Source organism: Branchiostoma floridae, chromosome 18, assembly GCF_000003815.2.
Source record: "Branchiostoma floridae strain S238N-H82 chromosome 18, Bfl_VNyyK, whole genome shotgun sequence".
NCBI lineage: Eukaryota > Metazoa > Chordata > Leptocardii > Amphioxiformes > Branchiostomatidae > Branchiostoma > Branchiostoma floridae.
This window is the reverse complement of record NC_049996.1, coordinates 6898246-6921114: the sequence shown is the minus strand read 5'-3', so window position 1 is coordinate 6921114 and position 22869 is coordinate 6898246. Positions and strand designations below refer to the sequence as shown.

The 22869-nt window shown below is 40.4% G+C and overlaps 3 long non-coding RNA genes across 3 annotated transcripts in view; all 3 read right to left on the bottom strand.

Moving 5' to 3' along the window:
• Positions 1–6316: 6316 nt before the first annotated feature.
• LOC118405556 lies at positions 6317–7183 on the bottom strand. The gene is made up of 3 exons (XR_004829901.1): positions 7086–7183; positions 6641–6701; positions 6317–6417 (listed from the first exon to the last, which is right to left on the bottom strand). It is a non-coding gene; the product is annotated as an uncharacterized LOC118405556 (long non-coding RNA).
• Positions 7184–9167: 1984 nt separating this feature from the next.
• LOC118405934 lies at positions 9168–11511 on the bottom strand. The gene is made up of 3 exons (XR_004829964.1): positions 10755–11511; positions 9347–9423; positions 9168–9261 (listed from the first exon to the last, which is right to left on the bottom strand). It is a non-coding gene; the product is annotated as an uncharacterized LOC118405934 (long non-coding RNA).
• A 1275-nt stretch (positions 11512–12786) lies between these two features.
• The window catches only part of LOC118405278, a 26710-nt gene continuing 16627 nt past the window's right edge, over positions 12787–22869 (bottom strand). Inside the window, exons 2-3 of the long non-coding RNA XR_004829870.1 lie at positions 21030–21124; positions 12787–13363 (exon numbers count right to left, since the gene is read on the bottom strand). This is a non-coding gene — a long non-coding RNA (uncharacterized LOC118405278). The remainder of the gene's footprint in view (positions 13364–21029; positions 21125–22869) is intronic.

The window sequence follows — 22869 nt, the reverse complement described above, 5'->3', positions numbered from 1 at the left end:
CCTCAGCGGAGAGCTACTGTCCCGCAGTATGTCTTGTAGAGTCTTCAGCGTCGCTGCGTCCCGTCTGTCTGATAGTGAGGGCAGAGAGTCAGATGGGATACCAATGATTCTAAGACAGCGCCTCTGCATGGCTTCTAGCTTGTCTGACAGGTGTTTCGGCAGTCCTCCCCACACCGGACTGGCATACTCCAGTAAGGGGCGTAGGAATGTTAGGTAAATCTGGAGCAAGACATCAGTAGGGAGACCAGCCTTCTTTGCTGCTGCAAGGTAATACACACGTGGACGGGACTTCGTCAACATGAAATGAACGTGTTCATCCCAGGTAAGGTTGGCAGTGATGTGTACTCCAAGTAGTTTGAAAGACGTAGTCCTCTGAATCACATGTCCGGATATTGTCGGATGAGGAGGGACAGGAATGTTTACCTCCTTCCTTGCGCTGATAACCATGTCCATTGTCTTTTTCCCGTTTACCTTGAGAGAGTAGTCCTCCCCCCATTCAACAATGGAGTCAAGTGCCTTCTGCGTTTGACCAGGAAGTGACGCCATTAGCATTTCAGAGGTTGTCAGATCGTCCGCATATTTGACAGGAACAATGGGCCTTGGCAACCTTGCATCCAAGGTATTTATACAGATGACGAAAAGTGTTGGTGATAGAATACCACCCTGTGGAACACCCGCGAGGACGTCGTGGGACTTAGATACACAGGGACCCCACTTTACCTTCTGTGTACGTCCTTCCAGATAGCTGCTGATGCTCATCCATAAGGACCGCCTGATACCCATGTCAGCTAGGCACATGAGCAGTTGACTATGACTAATGGTATCAAATGCACGGGAAAAATCAACGAACACAGCATGAACGTCCAACTTCGGGTTACTGTTTAACGCTTCGTGCCACGTTTGGAGGATGTGTATCAACGCAGTAACCGTAGATCTTCTTGACAGGAAGCCATGTTGAGACTGTGCGAGGCTACTGGTAGTGTCCTGTAGCAAAGCATCACGGAGCAGCCCTTCATACACTTTCCCGACGCAGCTGACTAACGAAATTTGTCGGTATTCCGATGGGAACTGTGGTCGTTGTTTCTTAGGCACTGCCGTGACTACAGCTTCTTTCCATTGCTGCGGAAAGGCGGAGTTCTGAAGACAAGAATTGAAGACGTCACATAAAACAGGACCAAGTTCTTCATGATACTGCTTTAGTAACCAGGAAGGAATGAGGTCTGGCCCAGCGGCTTTCCTCCCATTGAGTCTGCGCAGTCTGGCCTTAACCTGCCCAATACTGAACGGTGTGGGTGTATCATGCGAGAGCTTGTGCTCGACATCAGCCAACGTTGGAACAGTACGGAACACTTCACTCCACACAGACCCGAAATGCTCTGCAAGCGTGTCACATTCATTTTGTGTCACGGTGATGTTGGGATTGGAGACATCCTCCTTAACAGAGTCCTTTCCCATAAGGGACTTGATGGACTTGAACCAGTGCCTTGGGCTGGAGTGCCTCAAGTTAGCTACTTCTCTTTCATAGTACTCCCGTTTTGCTTTCTTGATATGCTTGGCCACAGAATTCCTTAACTTGGAGTACAGAGCAACGTTTCCGGAGCGGAATGCCTGTTGTCTCTCTGCAAGCAACTCCTTAATCCTCACAGTCATCCATGGTTTATCAGCGGTGGAAATCTTGACTTTCTTAACAGGTACAGCTTTGTCAAGTAGTCCTTTTAGCATGGTTGTCAGAACTGCCACCTTTCTGGAAGGCTCTGTGGTCTGGAAGACAGGTGCAAAATCAGTTGTGTTCATCAGTAACCCCAACCTCCTCATCGCTTCAGGATTACACTGCCTCCGCGTGATGTGCTTGGGACGCGTGTATGGCCATGAACCAGCAGGCAGTAGAATGGACTGGTGATCTGAGGTACCAATCGGCGGAAGATGAACAGGTGCAGGGTACAAACACTTAATGTTAGTGTAAATAGAGTCAAGCTGGTTAACACCTCTAGTGGCTTGGGTGACTACTTGTTTCAAGCTGAACCTCGAGCACAGGGATTGGCATTTATACCTGTTGGTGTCTCCAAGGATCACTATACCTGATTGTGCGAAGTTGCGCTCGATGTGATCGAGACAGTGTCCCAGGTATTCCGATATCTCAGTGTCTGGCCTGGATGAGTCTGATGACTTCGGTGGAATATAGAGAGTACCGACGATCAGAGAGTTAAAACCACGGGGGAGACGACTTGGCCTTACCCACATCCATAATGCTTCATGGTCATCGTGATCCAGATCCTCTAGTCGCTTACACTGGAGCTCAGAACGAATGTACATGGCCACCCCGCCGCCTCTACGTGCTGCCCGGTCCCTTCTGTAAACATCGTATCCTGGTAACGCAATTACCGCGTCAGGAATGTCTTCCTTCAGCCATGTTTCCGTGACTGCCACAATACTCGCGTTATTCATACAGGACACGGTGTGAAGCTCGTCAGTCTTGTGGCGCAGAGCACGAACATTTGTGAGCAGAAATCCAGGAAGACATGGTTTTGGCTTAGCCGGGTGAGTTAAAGGAATTCGAGTCAGGACAGGGCATTTCACATCAGAACATTCCACAGTCGGCACGTGAGATTTGCATAACAGAGAAGATGGCCTGTTCCCAACAACAGTTTCAATTTTCCTTATACGATGAATTCCGCCTTTACTGCCTCTAGGCCTACCCAGTGACTTGAGAATGCCTACCTCCCGCAGGGTTGCCTTCTCTTGGGGTAGCAGGGGCTTAGTTGCAGTCCGGCAGGCACGTAGAAAGAGAGCGCTGTAGGTCCTGAGCGACGCCATGATGATTCGTCGTGAACAGTTCACAGAAAAGGTCCGAGGAATCACCACAAAAACAGCCTGTCGCACGTAAAAGTCAATCCAAACAAGTTGCCAGCATCTTCAGCAGTACTTTACACGCTTGTGTGGTCATAAAGTAACTTAAAACACATAAGCAAACAACTAAAAATCATCAAGTTAGGGGACACGAAAGAAATCGTGGCAGCCCCTAAAAGCGCCACCTATCATTCCCTCTTGGATGTTTGGGTGTAAGAAATCGGCCGAACAAAAATATGTCTGTAATTTCTTTAAGGATTATATTACTCTTAAGTTTCTCTCTACTTGAAACGTAGTCAGGGATAGATTTAATAAATAAGAGGTACTTAAGACAGACAGCTGCAGTGAGATTGGTTTTTCTAGGCAATTGTAGCAATAGTTTAATAGATAGTTAATTCTTAGACTATGTACTTTAGACAGACCCAGAGTTGCAGTTTGAGGTTGACCTGTTTTAACAGAATTCAAGATTTTTTAGGCAATTTTAACAAGTAGTTTAGGTACTAGATAATTTTAACTATAAAAATTCGACTGTATAGAGCGAGTATTGTTTGACACAAAGGAGAACAGACAATAATTTGTAAATCTAGGGAAAGAACTTTTGAGTTAATAATCTCTGAGGAAATGACAGGTTTAGTTTTGGCCGATTTCTTTTAAGTCATGTTGGTATCAGACTTTGTTGTCTCTGTTTATGTAGCTGTGACAATCCAAATTGCCTGTTGCAAGATTTAGGCCTCGTCTCCTGTTGATCTAGTAGAGTTTGACAGTGATGTTTGAAACTTTGAAACTTTGACAGACTTTATTTGATCAGCTTGAGACTAGGCCTGGGTTTTGGAGCAGGAGGTTTGAATTGTTACAAGTACATTAATAGTGATAACAAAGTTTGAAGAGAGTTTCCATCACTGCATGACAACACAATTCCTCTCTTTCTGTATGTTCTATTTCTACTTCCTGGGCTTAGCCTGGAGGAGGAACTTCTGTCCCAGGGTTCTAACTTACACATGCCTTGACTCTGCGTAGTAGACCTGTTGACAAACAGCTCTGTCTGTCATCAGGCCTACTACGCTAAAGGAGAGGGGCTTTGTGGATTTTTTTTTACCCTGGCCCAGAGGTTTTCTTCTCCAGGCTTCGACGCTAGGTTTGGTTGCTTGATGTCAGTATTCCTGGGAGATAGTGCGCATAATATACACGTTCTCAAAATAGTAAGGGGGTGGTTGGTTTGTGTGTATATGTTTTTCAATTCATTTATTAAGTATATATATATAGCTAAGTTAATAATTCATTTTATTTACTAAGTTTTTTTTTTAATTTATTAAGTTATTTACCTGATCAGTCAATGTGCTTGTATGCTGGTGTTTCGAAGCACCGGGTCTTCAGCTTAGCAAAGACCTTCCCTGGGAAGCATACTGTATGCATTGCTGAAAGGAGTCAAAATTATTCTAAGTGTTTGAACAACTAATTACGATGTAGTGGTCTGGTGTATAAGTCAATGTGAAAATTTAAGCGTAGAGGTTTTAAGTATGGTAAAGTGACTGCATGAAGGTGTGATGAAGGTGTGATGTACTGCGTAAAAGTTTGGCTGAATGTTTGAGGAATGAAGTGAAGTTCGAAAAGGTTGTGTTGCCATTTACTGAGTGGACTGCAGTCTTCTGTGTCAAAATCAAAGTGTTTGGATAGGTGTTTCTGATGTAGGGAATCAAGTGAAAATGAATGTGACCTACTGCATAAAATTTTGGCTAAGTGGTTCTGATGTTCAAGTGAAAATCTGTGTTGTCTTGTGTTAACAAAGAGACCATACTCACAACTCTCATCTTCTTTCACAGCTCAGTATTCTTCCTACCACCAGGCTGCAGTCCAGTTTTCAGGCCTTGAAGACAGAGAAGCAAGAGCTAGTGTATTCATAACGGAAATAAATCTACAATTTTCCAGACAAGTGCTGGTCGCCAAGAGCAGAATGAATTAGAATTATGAATTAGACTGCATTCTAACCTGTGGCACAAGCGCTAGCGGGTAATCTTTGGTGAAAAATGCACCTTTCTCATGTGGCGGACATGTCAATTGATCAAAAAAGAGAATGGCTGCATGTTTGTCAAATAATTTGCATTATTATTGCATCTACACTACTCTAAATTGCTTCCAAGCACATCTTTTCTGTACTGTACATTACCACTACATATATTGATAACTTGTATGTAGAAAATTAGATACAGTTTGGGAGAAAAAACGAATTCAAAACGATTCTATGAACATTTTTGGTTTGTCTCATTGGCCTAATTTTTGTTCCGTTATGTCCGCCTTGTGAGAAAAGTGTAAATTGTACTCTTCTTCGACAAAAATTTGACAAAAAATGTGGATTTTTGGTAGGGTTTCTTTGCACAGCCATATTTTAGATTTCAATTGCACAAAATGGGTAAGAAATTTGGTGAATTCTTTGACCACTTTCTACATGCCAAGACTCTAAGCTTGAGGGTTCAAAGTATGTGAGTGGAGTGGCTGTATTTTCTGTAGCACTTCTTTACGCGTTCGCCCTGCAATATTTTACATTTCCGATAAATAAAACCACCTTAAAATAAAATATTGGCTGTAGGTACTTTAGGGTAGAAAACTAGCAGAATTTCAGCAGCTTGAAGTAATATAACTATGTGAAAGGGTGGACATGTATTTTCTGTGTAGAATTTTGGTGGCTTGATTTATGATTTTTTTAAATATAATGGCGAGTGTAGGAGGGGCTGTGATTTCTGTGTTTCTTAAAATTGTTTTGCACGGCAATGTTCTAGATGTTCCTGAATGCAATTCTATACTTAAACAGGAAAAATATCCGCATATTAAGGACTTTAAGTCAATATTTTCAGTGGACACCTAAAATGTGGCATTAAAAAGAAATGCTGCTATGATGGAAAACACGACCCCTCACATTCTAAATCATCTTTAAGATATCAACTCCAAGTGTCCACAACAATATTATCTACTTGTGGCATGCACATATCATCGAATTTTGTCCAGAAAGACAACAACTTCCCACCAAAGATGACACGTTATTGAGATGCCATTAATGGATGACATCCTATGAGAACCACAAAACTGAAGTCATCAGGAAGGTTGAAAAGAAAACACACAGAATGTGGTATATGCGTACCAAATAATAGATTATTTATTTTTGTTCTTTCATATATTCTTTGACCTTGGAATATTCTATGACGTTTTCCAATTTGTTTTTGCTATCCACTGAATATATGTGGCTATTTTGAAGCTGCTTAGTACGATTTACTGTGTGGTTGAAAACTTTTTATTTTTGGAAATGGCCCAAAATTGAGGCACGCACGGATGTCATCCATGATCAAATCAACATGGCCTTAATTATGACAGATGTGAATAAAGTGCGAAGAATGTATGTTGAGCTAGAATTATCCCAATCCATTTATAGAGTATAATTGAAATAAAGTTTCTTTAGAAACCAAAACAGTCTTTCTCACCTCTATCCGCTGAATCTGTTGGGCTCCTTGAGTTCTTGACTTGAGTCTGGTCCGTACAAGAATCCCTGGGCTGAGGTCCTCCAGACACAGTGTCATCTTTCTATGTAGAATTAAATAATAAACTGTTTAGTGAATTGACAATGGCAACATATGATTATAGGAAACAAAGTCTGCACAGCTGGCAGTTATTGGCATGCTCTCTCCGATTGAAGTACTTAAGTTTTCTTTCGCACTACTAAGCTAGTCTTTTCTTGGTTTGTATCTCACAGGAAAGTTAGCATATTATTACACCTGACCATCATAGAACAGATATTTAAACTTACCTCAGTATTTTGCTTACTTGATATTGTCCGTCCTGTGAAGCATGCAACTCACTCAGACTCTCTGGACAGACACAAGGAAAACAACAATCAGTTAAGCACATTAATGATAAGGCCATGTTGATTTTTATTTCATGGATGACATCAGCATGTGCATCAATTGAAACTTTTTATTTGCATCACTTTTGAAATTCCCAGGGATTGTCATCCATGAATCAAATGTTTTGATGACTACAAGTTTGTCTGAAATTATTCACTAAAACAAATCTAAACCTGAGCAATCTACACAGCACATGTTCCTTAGTTTACACTTACTAGTATCTATTTGCTTAATAAATTTCATTGGCAAGCTACTATACACTGTGTACTAAAACTAGTGTTTCCATGTTCATATTTTACAAGAAATCAACTGTTACAATGATTTAATGATAGTAGACTTTAAGCTTACCTGTAGAAACTATTCCGCTCCTCAGCAACACTGCGGTATGGACTGGTCACAGCTCACACCCTCTGCACACGTCAGGGATAAACAAGTCCACTAGCCCTATTGTCCAGGGCAAGTGAAAGTGCTGTTCGGGCAAGTGCATGTCCTACCCAACTTGTCCGATCGGGCAAGTAAGATTTTCCATTGATTTTAGTGCAATTTTGATATACTTGTTACTTTTTACAGTCATCAAGCAATTGTCTACAGAGAATTCCATTGCTGGAAGTGAAAATGCATATACTAGTAACAGTGACATTTGAATTTTGGGCAAGTGAAAAATTGGTTCGGGCAAGTACATTTTTCATGTGCTTGCCCGATAGGACAAGTGGATTTTAGGAAACTTGTTCAACCCTGCATGTGCAAACATAATCATCAGTTTTGGGGCATTGCCTGAGTGTATTGATCAAAACAGCCATTTCTAGTGATAACAAGTTGGTAGAAAATCTGAACAATGCTTAGTAATATTATCTACAACTACGTGAGATTTCAGATCTTCATGTTTGAGTGTTTGTTTGAACCTTTATTCGTTCATGAAAGCTCAAATCGGACTGCAAGCTGCTTTTCATTGAGTTCATAAGGAAACCAAACATATTTCTTATATTTCTACAAAGTCAAGGATCTTATTCATTTAATCCTTAGGGCATGTTGATTTGATTATATAGATGACATCCTCTGGGAACTCCAAAACTGAATAAAAAAAAGTTTGGCCAAAAAAAAAAGTTGCCTTCAGTATGAAATCTAAGTGGTCAGGAAGGTTGAACATAGGACTAACAACACATAGTATGGTATACCAACAATTAAGTGTAGGGACCAGTACATCGTACGGGTGCAAAATGTTTTTTTTCTTCTCGGACGAGGACCGATCCGAAAAAAACAGACCTGAAAAAAATCAGTGGAACAGATTTCGCCAATTAGAAAATGGACACACTATGTCGGCAGGCGTTTGGGGTCTTGCCGGGCCAAGAAGTCAAGAGCGAAGTCGACTTGAGTTTATAGTCATTTGTACCAAGTTTCTACAGTCAAAGGTACAGAGACAGTTAGCCTTGATTACATGAAGATGGGATCTTAAAACGCCAGAGGGAGTTGGATAATCCACCAAACAGATTTCTTTGTAGCAAAATTGACCAATTACCATTGTTTTGAGTATTGCGAATTCTCAAGTTTCCACAGACAATCAGGTCCAGGTTGAGATCCGGCCCTGGACCTGATCCTCTAGACCTGAACGGGACCTATACCTGAATTTTCTGTACTGGTACCTACCCCTACCAACAATAGATTTTTTTCTTTCTGTCCTTTCACATCTTATTCTTTCACTTTAGATTTATTTTGGCATTCTACGGCATTAGTTATTCTGTTTTCTGATCCTTTTTTTTTCAATCTAGGGCATATATGTGCTCATTTTACAGCTGCTTTGCACAATTTACTGTGTGGTCGAAAACTTTTTTTTTTTGAAACTGCCGAAAATTGATGCGAGCGCGGATGTCATCCATATAATCAAATCAACATGGCCTTAATAAAAATAGTAAATGAATCTTATAGTAATTGTGTCTTTAACCATTAATGTCTTGTGTAGCATTCTCTTACCTGTAGAAACTGTTCATCTTCCTCAGAGTCTGTGCATGTCTTCACAGTCTTAAGCCTGTCTGGTTTATTCTGGACAGGTCAGTCTTCACTACTGGTCTGATCTGGTCCAATCTTAACAGGTTCAGACAGGAGTCCTCACTACTGCATCAGTCAGCATGCACCTAACTATACAGACATTACAAGTTACACTTTTGTCACAAATAGTATGAAGAAAATGGTAGTACACGCAAAATACAGACTTCAGATTTTTCTCACCTGATATTCCTCTTGGGTCTTCACATCATCTGATATGGTCTGGTCCAATGCAGTCTTGTCAGGTTCAGACAGGAGTCCTCACTACTGCAGCAGTCAGCAGCTACCTAACTATACAGACATTACAAGTTACAAATTTGTTACAAATGGTATGAAGAAAATAGTAGGAAAAATACAAACTTCAGATTATTCTAACCTGATTTTCCTCTTGGGTCTTCACATCACCTGATATGGTCTGGTCCAATCCAGTCTTGTCAGGTTCAGACAGGAGTCCTGACTACTGCAGCAGTCAGCAGCTACCTAACTATACAGACATTACAATTTATGCATTTGTCACAAAGAGCACAGAGAAAATGACAGGCAAAATGCAGAATTAAGATTTTTCTAACCTTGATAATATTTGTATCCTCTTGGGTCTTCAAATTACCGGGTCCAATCCAATTTTGTTCATCAGGTTTTAAGACACCTGCAATCAACATACCCAATTATACAATGTATTTCAGTTTTTGTTTGTTTATGTATATCTGGTAAACCACATCAGGATGTAACACTAAGTTTATACTGAAAAGTACAAGATGCATATCCAGATAGATTTATTTGATCCAGTCACAACAGAAAGGAGAGGTCCCCATAAGAATTCTAGATATGGGATCATTTACATTGTACATGCTTCATATGTCCTATTGGAGGGATGGCCCTAAGGAGAACCTAGGTACTCATTTACACCTGAGTGATGTCATATTAAGAGCCAGGTGTGGAGTAGGTAGGACCAGAGACAACCTACTGAAATGGGGACGGGCCATCGCGAGCAAATCCAACTTCTATAGGCTCTCGTTCTTCCCTCGTACCATCCAGGAGTGGAATGAACTTGAGCCTGGTGTGGCGGAGGCGGGGTCTCTCTCCCAGTTCAAAACCGAACTGGGGAGGGCCCTGCTGCATTGAGTCGCCCCTACACGTCTTTGTATATATGTAAATAACACTAACTCACCGCACTCACTTGTCTTGTCCCTTGCACCCATCAGTTGTTTATGTTCCTTTTGTGTTTTGCCTTTATTTTCCCTGTGTTTTAAGGCACTATCACCCGTAACTAACAAACATGCGCACTGCTATTAATCCCCGTCAAGGGGGCTGAGCAGTACAAAAAGAAGAAGAATGGGGACGGGTGAACTCAGATGAGTGTCGTTGTGGTCATCCTACCCAAACTATGGGACACAATACACAGGAATGTGTAACTATATATTAGGCCCCAACATCTCCAACCAGGACCTACTAGAAGCTAATCAGAAGGCTGTGGCCTGGCTGCAGTACTGGCACGGAATGGCACAAAACATTTGCAACAATATTGCTATAACAACAAAGGATCAATGGAAATATGATCGACTGAACTGAAATTTTCAAACGCATTCTCCGCTTTCATTTAAAGTTTACGCTTAATGCTTGGGGCCTGCATTGTTTTGGCGGGAACATCAAAACAACCTAACCTTGCACATATGCGCATTCCAATAGGTGTTTATCTTGGTGGGGACAAAGGAGAATTTTTTGCAGAAATTAACGTAAAACGTTCTATAATGGACAAATAGCAACACATAATCTACATTCAACACTCTACAAGCAAATCATACATGGAAATTTTTTTTTTTTAAACGGGACAAATTGACTCTTTCAACGATTGTTTTGAATAAGGAACGGTCGCTCGGAACGTACAGAACTATACCAAGTTTATAAATGAAACATTAACTTTACATACTCTAAGTAGCTGTTACGGAATAGTACAAGGGAAAGAAATTGTTAGTTTACCTGTAAGAACGAGCAAGGCTGTGTCCAAACACATGGCGCACCTCATCCTTAGTAACTGCATCGTGCCTCGCCATTTTCTTGTCTTCTCCAAATTCACCAAGTCACTGTTCTGCAGGAAACCCACGTTTTCTCCTCAAAACATCCAGAGAGCGGCATGAATCCACCGTGGTAAATTCCAAATGATTTGCTGCACACTTTGGATAAACGTTGTACCGACAAAAACTCTTAGGAGGACTAGAAAGTTTGCAAAAAAATAATAATTCCAGAGCATGCCTTTCGTACAGAAACGCCATTTTGAACGGACTGCGCCAGACGTTTTTGTTTTTACACAGGTGTTCAAAACGGCCTGTCTGATTGGTCTGGAGTTACTAATGCAATTAGAAACAACTCAAATCCCAGAAACCGTTTTTAAACAACCTCAAAATACAGCTATAGAATGAGTAGAACATTTCTGTTACCAACAAAGTTTTTGCGTGTAGGCTTCTGTACGACCACACGCTGAAATGTAACGTTAAAAGAAAAAAAAATACTCGATATTCGTATTTTTTGGAAACCGTACACTTTAGTGGAACTTGATTTCGCGGTAGAAGCAATTCAGTAGGACACAATAGAAGTAACCGTTACTTATTCTATATGAAATAAGCTGGTTTAGGGGTAAAATTGATTGAATCGCCGGATAGGGACAGATAAAGCAACACCTCCCGGAAATCGGAGTTTGCGTGACACAGCACAGACCACCTAGGGACGGAGAGCTCACCGAAAAAAATTGCACATATGAAATCAACGCAAACATATCAATTTACATCAATAATAAGTGTAAGTATCATTTATGTAACTCTAAACACCATTCACACAAAGGAAAACATACGTGCCTCTAGTGCTGAACACCATCCACACCCAGTCAAACATACCTGTCCTTGGTGCTGAACACCATCCACACCCAGTCAAACATACCTGTCCTTGGTGCTGAACACCATCCACACCCAGTCAAACATACCTGTCCTTGGTGCTGAACACCATCCACACACATTCTAACATACCTTTGTGCTCAGCAAACATATCTGTCAGTAATGCAGAATACCATCCACATACAAACACATCTGCCTTGGTGCTGAATACCACCCGAACACATGCAAGCATACCTATCCTTGGCTTGGTGCTGAACACCATCCAAACACAGGCAAACATACTGTTACTTGGTGATGACACAACCCACATGCAAACAAACCTGCCCTTCGTGCTGAACACCATCCACACACACACACACACACACACACACACACACACACACACACACACACACACACACACACACACACACACACACACACACACACACACACACACACACACACAGGCAAACATACCTGTCCTTTGTGCTGGACAGCATCCACACAAACAGGCAAACATGCCTGTCCTTGGTGCTGAACAACGTCCGAACACAGGCAAACATACCTGTCCCTGGTGCTGGACACCATCCACACACACAGGCAAACACGCCTGTCCTTGGTGCTGAACAACATCCGAACACAGGCAAACATGTCTGTCCTTGTATTGCCTGTGTGTGTGTGTGTGTGGATGATGTTCAGCACCAGGGACAGGACTGGCATGTTTGCCTGTGTGTGGATGGTGTTCAGCACCAAGGACAGGCATATTTGCCTGTGTTTGGATGGTGTTCAGCACCAAGGACAGGTATGTTTACCTGTGTGTGTGTGTGTGTGTGTGTGTGTGATGGAATCCACACAGATTCAAACATACCTTTGTGCTCAGCACCATCCAAACACAGGTAAACACACCTGTTCGTAATGCTATACACCAGGGTTTCACCATTTATCTTTCCATTCAAACTACTACAAGTAGATTGAACCTTTGCTTAATGTTTTTCATGTACATTTCTTGTGTTTGTTTGAAATGAAGAATAAAACTTGTGTTTCTGGTCCGTCCGTCTGTCTGTCTGTTTAGAATTCTTTGATATAATTCAAAACTTGTAACAAGGAATGCCATTGTAAACCAACTGAGGTAAGTTCTGCCATTTCAACATTTTATTGATCATAAAAGATATGCAACTGCATCTATATGAGGCTAGCATTGCTCTTCATTTCTCAAATTTGACAAAGAACATACAATATGTACATGTCAATGTGAGGCAAGTGATAGGATCTGGCTAGTGTAACATGCACTGTGCTATGGCATATCATATTTGTGAATTGCTTGATATTTACAGTGATTTTATATAACCTTTAGACCTTATTCATCTGCTGTTGATACATGTATATAATTAATGTAAAATAAAATATGTTTATACATGTGCAATGAAATATACTGAGAATAAAAGTGTGCATTAAATTTTGCAGTTTCTAACTACATGTGTATGGATTTGAGTCCCCATGTATATCTAAACTCACAACAGTAACTAAGTCTACAAAGCTATCACAAATACAAATTATAAAAGGTGGTGCCCTAAATCATATAATTCGCCCTAACTAAATAAGACAGAAAGTTGCTGGGTATAAACAGATACACCAGTGAAAGCATTGTTGGCTGAGTTCACACAGGTTTCATTCTCCTGCTGCACTGTTGCATGAACAAAACTCACTGGATTCTGGATCCTAAAAAAGAAAACATTAACTAGAAAGGCCGACATTTGCTTAAGAGCAAATACAGCATATTTCAGCCATACCCCTTCCCACGCAACATTGGACTGTTCCAAATTACCCCTGCGCAAAAATGGAACATCCTCTTAACAGTGGACTGGTATTGTGAATTGATTCCAGGTAAAAACAGAGCTTGCTTCTATTTTTCAGAAAATGACAATAATCACACCTTCCATTCAGAAAATTTTCATCATGACTGAAAATTGTTGAATGACTTCATGTAATGTCATTAACAATTTTCAGTACGATAACTAGGTGTAAGTTTAAAAAAGTATAAGCTCCTTGTGATGTGGGTACATTTATTATTGCAGTGAACTTTTTTTATTCAAGTAGGGCATACGATTTAATAATTATCAAACAGGTGCAGGTACTGTAGGAGCGTTTGTTTTCTTCAAGCTGTAAAACTGTTAAACTGTTTTACTTTGTATGCAACCAGCCATCGAGCCTATTCTTATTTTAGTTTAACAACTTCCTGCCAGACCCGGAAGATACGATTGAACCTTGTTCGAGGATTTATTTTCGTCTGTCTGGTCAGTCTGTTCATACCCTGGCGCTGAGAGTGTTTTATTGGGCTGAAACTCTGGCAGTTTAAAGTTACTTACAATTTAAATGTTTATGTCAAACAACAACAGCACTAGGAAATGTGGCCACTATAGACAGGTGGTCACTATAGAGAAAATGCTGATCTATTGACTAGGAGCCATACGTTACACATGATTTCAGTACACTGATCATTAATCATATAAACATTGCACAGGTAAGCCAATTGTTTAGTTGTACAATTAAGTTCAAATAATTCTGAAGAGAAATATTGATGAGAAAATAATTATTCTCGCCACTGTCTAACTTATGATTACGTATCAAAACTAAACGCAGATTTTCTAACTAACGCACCTTTCGCCGACTTCATCAAAGGACCGCCGGCTATCAATCAAACACGGCTGTTGATTAGACTTAGAGTTTCAAACAGTCATGTGCTGTGTGCCAGTTGACAGCGAACTTCATGCTACGTGATGTTTTACATTGCTTGGACCTTCTTTCCTACAGCGGTGCTTCTACAAAATATTTAGACTGTAACACTGAGTCCCACATGTTTTATAGAATAGAATTTGACGCAGAACAGCGTTTTTTGCTGGGTATTTTTCTTGAAACATGCCCGTGGGAATATCAGCGAGGCGGCGAGGTAGGGATATCAGACCGTCAACAAAAGTCGCACGGCGGCTAACGGCGCAGCGAAGATACTAGCGCTATAAATAAGCGCTTCAACTAAGGATGGCAACCCGTACAATCTTTTTGTATACTGTTGAGCTAAGTAAAGTTTGTTGTTTATGAGGTTTTAGTTGTCTTTGAAGCTTTGACCCGAAATATTTTAAAGTCAAACTGCTGAAGAGAAGTAAGTGACTGCTACGATTATCGTAGATATGGCCCTAAAAAAACTGATAAAAGAAGCCTTCTCAATAGTCTAAAATGCAAGAGCTTCCGGGGGGGCTTCGCTCACCTGGGTCCCCCCCACAGTGGCCCTGCCCTTGGACCCCGCCAGGGACATTCGGCGGCCCCCGGACCCCTGTCCGACGCTTTGAAAAAATCCTAGCGAGAAGTCTGTACGGCCTGAGTCTTCAAGTTAACGTATTGTGTGGTCCCGCTTATGAATATTAATTAGCCTTCGCTTTCCTCTTCGCTGATTGGCTGAACCATTAATTGAATTAACTCTTCCTGTCGGCTAGACGCAGGTGCAGATGTCGGCTCTGTGGGGTGAACGTCCGAAAGGTCATGGCATGGAGAACGAAAAAAAATTTCCCCTAAAAAAGGTGCTGTAATTAAGCCTTTTACAGTACTTTATGCCAAAACTTTTAATTGGATCATTTTACCAACTATCTTATGCCTATCTATACCAAATGTTACTCATACCAGGGTACAGGGGTGCAAAATATACCGTTATAAGACCGTCAACAACAGTCGCACGGAGCTAACAGCGCAGCGAAAATACCATCGCTAGCGTTTCAACTTCGGATAACAAGTTATAAGTACTGTTGAACTCAGTAACGTTAAAGTTTGTTTTTAGTTGCCTTTGACGGTTTGACCTGAAATAGTGTTACGCTAAACTCCTGAAGAGAAGTTAAGTGACTGCTGCGATTATCATAGATATGCATATGCCCCTAAGAACTGATACAATATAAAGCCTTCTGAATAGTCTAAAATGCGAGAGCCTTAGGCGGGCTTCGCTCCCCCTGGCGGGAACACGGCTATATACGGGATCATGAGGCCCCGCTTATGAATATTAATTAGCCTTTGGCCTCCTCTTCGCTGATTGGCTAGGTCTTTGATTCAATTTACTCTCCGGCTGACGCGCACAGGTGTGGCTCTGTGCGGGGTCACGGAAGGTCACGTCAGGAGGCCAAAAGAAAACAAATTTCCCCTCAGAAAAGTGCCAAAATTAATCATTCTAAAGTTGTTTATGTCAAAAATTTTACTTGAATCTTGTTACCAAGTATCTAATGCCTATCTATACCAAATTTCAGGTCATTTAATTTTAATACCAGGGTACAGGAGCCAAAAGTGTCCTTTTTTGGTCAAAAATTGGCCAAAAATCGCAAAAATAAGCATTTTGTTGCACTGTACACCAAAAGTGTTATTGAATTTATATGAAGGGATTATCAAGGCACATCTGTGTCAAATTTCAGCTCATTCGGTTGCAATACCAAGGTACAGGAGCCAAAAGTGTCCTTTTTTGGTCAAAAATTGGTCAAAAAATCGCAAAAATAAGCATTTTGTTGTACTGTTCACCAAAGATGTTATTGAATTTTTATGGGGGCATTATCAAGGCACATCTCTGTCAAATTTCAGCTCATTTGGTTGTAATACCAGGGTACAGGGGCCAAAAGTGTCCTTTTTTGGTCAAAAATTGGTCAAAAAATCGCAAAAATAAGCATTTTGTTGTACTGTACACCAAAAGTGTTATCGAATTTATATGGGGGCATTATCAAGGCACATCTCTGTCAAATTTCAGCTCATTTGGTTGTAATACCAGGGTACAGGGGCCAAAATATACAGTTTTGGTCTAAAATTGACCAAAAAATCTCAATAAAATCATTTTAGAGGCAGATATGAAAAAACTGAGAAAAAAGCATCAAGGTATTGGCCCATTCTACCCCTGTGCCAAATTTCAGCTCATTCGGTCCAGGAACAGCGGAGATGAATCACTTTGAAGATTTGACAGGAGAAAGAAAGAAAGAAAGAAAGAAAGAAACATTACGAATACAATATATTTCACCATACTATGTATGGCTGAAATATAAAAATTACAGTGAGCAAGTCATAGAAAAGCATATCTTTTTGATAAATGGATGATGTTTTTCTTTCTCATCATTTTCCCCTTTTTCCTACACTACCAAAAAACCCTTATCTTTCTTGTTTATCCTTAAAACAGAAAAAAATCTTGAAAGAAAAAATCTTTCTGTATTTAAGAAAAACAATTTGTCCACGAGTTAATGATCTTTTTTCTAATAAGCAATTTTTTCTTATGGCACCTTTCTTGAACAGAGATTTTTCTTCTTACAAGCTCCTACATGTACTTTGTACCGGAAAGTCACTTCCAGAATGCTATTCTTGTAGTAAGATTTTTTTACAAATGCAGATATTTGCATCTGGTTGCTTGCACTTTGAAATACTTTCTGAATAGGATTATATTTATCTTATAGCATACAAGTAAATACTGTATGAAGATTCAGATATTTGAATTCCTTTAATGTAATACTATACATATCTATGGTAAATAAATTGTCATGTCTCTACAGTATCAACCATAATGGGCATATACGGCCATACATTTCTATATGGAGGTTGACTCTTTTAATCTAAACATAAACATAAGGGTGAACGTTTGAATTTTTTGTCCTCAAATTTCATTTTGAAAACTTGTCGGCCACTTCAATCTATAAAGCTCTTTCTTTACTTTTATATCAAGTTCCTACAGTCAAACTTGGTCTAAAGCTGAGGCAGTTAGTGTTGTTTACATATTTATTACCTGCATGTATGCAGGTATGGTTTTGATGCTGGTGGAAACTTTTCGGTAGCCGGGGATGTAGGGCGCTGTATCTCGTGAACGGATGGTGCGAGCACAACGATTTTTGGTACGTGGGTTGGGGGTGGTAGCCTAACACTCAGGTTTGATTTTGGGCCTCCTGGCGTTTGAACTTGACATTGCAGGTGGCATTTTTGGTGTTTTTTGGGCACTTTTGGCGCTGTGTGTCCGGAACGATACGCGCGATTGCGACGATTTTTGGTGCATGGGTGGGGGGTTGTTGCCTGTTGCCTAGGATTGACTTTGGGCCTTGTCGCGTTTGAACTTGACCCGGCAGGTTGAATTTTGTGTCCGGGAGGGGTGTTTCCGGAGTTATATCTTCTGAACGGCTGGTGCTGGCGCAATGATATTTGGCACATGTGTCGGCGGTGGCTGAATAATGCTCAATTTTGATTTTGGCGCCCTTGGTGCTTGAACTTGACATTTTAGGTTACCTTTTGTGCGGGCACGGGGCGTGCGCTGTATCTCCGGAACGCAAGGTACCATTGTGTTGCTATTTGGTACGTGAGTTGTTTGTGGTGTCCTGGTGGTCAGGTTTGATTTTGGGCCTCCTAGTGCTTGAACTTGATACTGTATAGGTTGACCCTGTTTTTGTGTGGTTGGGGCATCCTCCCAATATCTGCTTGGTTTTAAAAACAGATTATGGTTGGGTGTAGAACCATCATCTGGCCTGGGCCACCTTCAATGTATCAGGTTACTTAGTGGCACTGACAGTTTGCCAGATGACGGGAGTGTACAAGATTATATATCTGTTGGTCAGGTATAATTGGAGTTTGCTTATTACTCTTTGTGGTGTTTCTAGAGCTGTATAGTACTGAGTTTTAAGTTTCGGTACAAGTTCCTTTACCCTGTTGGCAATCATGGTTGAACTTGAACTTAAACAGAAGAAGATGCAATTTTCTAATGTGGAGGAGAACTGTATAGAGTGTGGGCATAAGAGAAAGGTATGTGTATGATTTGTCCTGTGTTTCTTTTTGTTTCTTTGGTAATGCCATTTCCATACTGTATACAGGTAATTTGTTGTTTTGGGCTAGTCATATTCGCTTGGTTTTTGGGCCTGCTTAATCTATGGTACAGGCAGGGTTAAGTGGTGGAGGCTTAGCTTTGTTCTGTTTTAAATTCAGTATCGTTTGTTGCATTTTGTCGCGGCAAATATATGATGAAATTCCCCTTCTAAGCAACTGCTCATTGGTTTGCGGGGATGTTTGCTGGGTGTTTGCTCTGACTACAACAGCTTCTGAACTTTTCAAAGCTTCCATTGCCAGCAGCTTGCCATCTATAAATGGGATTGACAAGGACATTTTTCATAGTAAATCATGCTGTTAAATTTGGCTTAGATACTACAGGAGATTTAGGTTTGGGTTGGATGGATTGAATGAAAATATCATACCACCCTGGGGACTAACTGTTGCTGCTGCATGGGGGCTACCACTATTCATATTGTCTAATGTCTATGGAACTACAGATAAAAGTATCATTGGTCAAATTATGCGAGTAACATTCCGATGTCAAGTGAATAACACCCCAGAAATAAATCTTTAATGAATATCATTGGAAGAACACAAACCAAGGAGACTTAGCAGCTGCATTAGGTCAGTACATTGAAATAGGAAGATATTAGTATATCATGTGACAGAGTAACTACATGTGCATGGGCCATCTGAGACGAAAAAAGGTAGCGTCTCAACAACTTCAAAGTACTGTGGTTGGTTACATACTTAAGAAATCCAAAATAAGTAATGTTCATCCATGTCCAAACTTACAAATTCAGAAAATGGAATTTCAGAGTCAGACTTTTGCATGGTGCACAACCAACACGGTAAAAAGCTCATTTTTCCAACCACGTACCACAGACAAAAAGGCAAAAAAACACAATAGGTCTACAGAAACCCAATACATTTCATGCAGGCCTGAGGTCTACGAACTCTTGTTTTTATTTATTTGCCAATGATACAACTCATTACACGGATCTGCCTAGGCAGCTTTGGGCTGGTAGCGGCAGATCCACAGAGATACAGACGAACATCATCGGTCAACGTGTTCGCACATGTTTACACACGACGGGGTTATACCGCCCCTTACGGGGTGACATACCCTTTCATATGCGCCAGGTCTCCCGTCCGGGTGAATGATGTAAATCACCGTGAGCCGAAGCTAGGTACTCATTTTAACCTGAGTATAGTGAGGAAAGCCGTGTTAAGTGCCTTTCCCAAGGGCACAAGATCAGTAACACGGCAGGCGGATTCGAACTCGCAACATATGGTTGTCAATGGACGTCACATCGGTCTATTGGTCCAAGAAAATAACAAAAGTGAAGTAGAGGAGAGTTGACAGTCATTTTACCAAATTTCTTGGTCAAACTTGGTCTAAGTAAACAAGGCAGTTACTAGTAGTAGCGTTGTTTATGTGACGATAGGATACTCCCCAAAACAGATTCCTAACTAGCGAAATGGACCATTGCTTTGATTATCGACCATTCTCAAGTTTTCTAAAACAATTAGGTACAAGTTCATGTCTAGACCTAGTGTACCTGGGCCTGGATGGTACCTGTACCTGAATTTCTGTACCAGGAGCCACCCCTAATTATGACCATAACATGCCATGCCCATAACTCCCACTTCAGCACTAAGGACATCACCCAAAATCATTTAATACCTGTTCTCCATTCAAAATTGTAACCCCCTCTGGATCCTATACCTGACAATTACCATTTGGTACTACTGTATACATGTACATCACACAGTACATGTATATCCATAACCTCCCCATGGAGAAAAATGGTTGGTTCCATGTACATTCCTATACATGGTGGAAAAACGGCATCAAGATCAATTCTTGAATGAAAAATATCCCCTTAGTTAGATGTTTGGGTGCAGAGGAAAATTTTGCAAATCAATGTGTGTGTCTGTATGTTTGCTTATGGACAACATAACTCTAGAAGGCCTGGATTGATTGTATTGATATATTGTATGTGAGTAGTTTTTGATGAGGCTTTGAAACAGTTAAATTTTTGGCCCTCTGTGAGTTAGGATCCAGATCAACTAAAAAAAAAATTATATATTTGAGGACCTTATTTGCACAATAAAAATTATAAGTGACAAACACACATACTATGTCAGTTATTAATGTTAAAACTGCTGAGCAAAGATATGGGTTCGTGGAACTCTAGTTTCATTATGGAATTTCTACTGCACTGCACTGTGCTTTTACATCAAATAGCGCTGAATTTAATTATCTTAACATTATCATGCTTCTGTATTAAACTATTTACTATTTTATTGATTTTGCAATATACTGTCTGCGTAAACAATTACATGACTTTATGATCTTATTCTTCAAAAAGTCCAAACTAGTATTAGTCTTTTTTTTTTCATTTTAAAGCTCCCAAATGGCAAACAGCTATTGGACCAGCGCATACCCTTATATGGTTAAAGACTTGTGAATTATGACTTTTACATACATGTAAGATGTTGCGTCATACAATCAGTAATTTTCATCTTAGTTATTAGTCTACCATTTGTTCTAAGTACCACACCTTACCCAGTGCTGCCAGAGAGCTGTTTGTCACCAGCTCGAGTGTGAGGAATCTGTCTCTCATAGACAGCCAGATCGTGTTCTTGATCATCAGTAGTGTCCTTTGCATAAGGAATACCAACCAATGGTAAGTGTTGCAAGATACATTTCCCGACAATGATATTTAATAAGTTTATTGTAAATACTTACTGAAGGCTAATCATAGGTAACATGAAAGGATGGACAAATAGTGTAGATGATTAAGTAAACTATAAAAAGCAGGCTCTAAAAATTACTGGGTTCTTTTTTCTGAGACATAGGACCCCCTCTTGTCCGTAATGTGTGACTTTTGTGAATTGTTAAAAAGAGAGGAGTTTTCTTGCAAAGTAAATGCAAAGAAATTAGGGTGAAATTTAGTTCAGTTCAGTTCAGTTCAAATTTAGTACCTTACTGTGAATATATACATTTTGTACACCAAAGGGCAGTTTGACCAAATAAGTTAAACGCATTTTGTGGTTACACAAGCAGGCACATAGATTATTAGTTTTACACAAGCTGGCACATGCTGGCCTTAGACTGCAATATGAGTGGAGGTGATTTTTTGTTTGTTTTCAGAACAGGCAAAATCAGTAATGCATGTGCAGAAGTCATCCATAAAATCATTGATTCAGTATGGCATACCCATAAACATAACATATTATTTCATAGGCCTTGCTAGTGTCCGATGATTGGCTGCAAGCTTGATGATGTCTACCAGTAGTACAAGAAAGGTACCAGACAAACCACAGGACCGAACCACTCCAGGTAAGGGAATAGGCTATACAGTCAAACCTGTATTAGCGGCCACCTTTGCATAGCAGCCACCTGGCCATAGTGGCCACTTTTTGTCGGTCCCTTGGATTCGTAATGATTATTAAAGAAATAGGCTTAGCGGCCACCTGTCCAACGCGGCCACAGCCACACGATTTCCGGTCCTGTTGATACAGAAACACTGCCTATTGCAACCATACCGCAGCCTTATGTCACCCTGCAACGAGTTTGAAATTCTAGTTTACGAGGATTTGGAGTTCCTGACAGGGTTATTTTGGCGGCAGCAGAAGGTACGGATGCCTTGAGCATTAAAGTGCAAGTCTTTGTTGGGGAATTTACCGATCGAGACAATGTTACTTGGTGAGAAAGATTAGTGGGAACTGAAATCATGTGTAGCTTGCTCATGGTCAATTGATCAAAATTTTCTCTATAGTGGCCACCTGTCTATAGTGGCCATATTTCTACAATCCCTTGAGTGGCTGCTATAGACAGGTTTGACTGTATTTTTACAGGACTGGCTTATAACTTACATGTAGAATCAAAACCCTGGGGAAAGGTTGTGAAATGATTAGCTCAGTATTCGCACAGCAAAAGTTGTCAAATTTACAAGCACTGAAAAATCTAAATTTCTGTAGATATCAGTTAAGATTTTTTTCTACTTTGGGGCAAGACCTTAATATTAAACATGGTAGAAGATGAAGTACACTTCACTGTTGATTGCGATATGTATGCGAATGATAGAAATACTCTATTTAGTTATTATAATATAGAAAGTAGATTCCCTCATTTTAGACACATGAGTAGCACTGACAAGTTTATATTTCTCATGCGTTTTGACAAACCGACCATAGCTAAACCCATACAGTCCTACATTTTCACTATTACCAAGAAGCGAGAAGAAGCCCAACTTTTGTGTTAGACTAGATTTGTGACACCTTTATATGTATATATCCTGACTTGTTGTGACCTGTACTTAGCTCGGTTGGGCAAAATTGTACAATAAAGGTCTTCATTCATTCATTAAAAAAACATTAGACAATACATCCAGGCCTTCTAA